The sequence below is a fragment of the Charadrius vociferus genome, unplaced genomic scaffold, assembly GCF_000708025.1.
Source record: "Charadrius vociferus isolate BGI_N301 unplaced genomic scaffold, ASM70802v2 scaffold783, whole genome shotgun sequence".
Classification (NCBI taxonomy): domain Eukaryota; kingdom Metazoa; phylum Chordata; class Aves; order Charadriiformes; family Charadriidae; genus Charadrius; species Charadrius vociferus.
In genome coordinates this window covers 515,376-516,245 of record NW_009647834.1, presented here as the reverse complement: position 1 = coordinate 516,245, position 870 = coordinate 515,376, and the positions used below count along the sequence as shown (strand labels likewise).

The 870-nt window shown below is 66.3% G+C and overlaps 1 protein-coding gene across 1 annotated transcript in view; it reads left to right on the top strand.

Annotated features, from left to right (window-relative positions):
• The window catches only part of NT5C1A (5'-nucleotidase, cytosolic IA), a 9,607-nt gene that overhangs the window by 804 nt on the left and 7,933 nt on the right, over positions 1–870 (top strand). The gene's annotated exons all lie outside the window — the stretch shown is intronic.

Below are 870 nucleotides of genomic sequence, written 5' to 3'. Positions count from 1 at the left end.
CGCGGGGCTGGGGGGTCGGGGGCTGTACCCCCGGGGCAGGCTGGCCTTGGCCCCACAGCCTGGGAGCCCCCTCCAGCCATAGCCATCCTCGGGGCTCTGGGTCCCCCCAAAGTGTATGGCTCCAGCAGAGGTGTAGCCCACAGCGATGTCCAGTGACACCCGGTGCCTTTCACAGCAAGGCTCCGCGCGTGAGTCCGGTGAGGGGAGACGGCCGAGTCCCTGCTCTGCGGACCCTGATGCGGAGCAGCCCCCGTGCTTTCCCCGCTGGGGACCCGTCTGCGGCCCCCAATCCTGTACCCACTGCCGGCTGACCGTGCTGCTGCCTTCGCCCTTCCCAGAGGAGAGGGTCAGCCTGGCCTGGTGGCGGGATGCGGCTGGGTGTCTTTCGTGCCATGCCTTCAGCCTCCTGAGGATGTCAGCCCAGGCTCCTCCTCTTCCTCTCCTTGCAGCGAGCTCGGTGACCAGCACGCCCGTCTCTTCTGTACAGCTGGGGAAACTGAGGCACGGGGCAGCGACGTGGTTTGCTCTCATGGCAAACCCGCGGCAGAGCCGAGATCCAGGCACTCGGGCCCTGAAGTTAGGCTGTGCCATCCATCCGTGTGGTGCTGGGACCGATGCCTGTGCCGTCTGCCCGGCCCCGTGCCCCTCGGCCAGGGCAGGCTGGGGGCCCTGTGCCCGCAGCCAGGCAGCTCGGCTGCCCTCGCACACGGCTGGGCTGTCCTGCGCTGCCAGGCAGCTGTCACACCCCGTGACGGATGGCTGCAGAGAGCTTTTCTGCATTATAAATAATGCGTTTGGAAAACTCAAAAACATCTCAGCCATTGCCCTGAACTTTAATCTGATCCCGAGCAAAGGGGCTCGCGGCCGCCC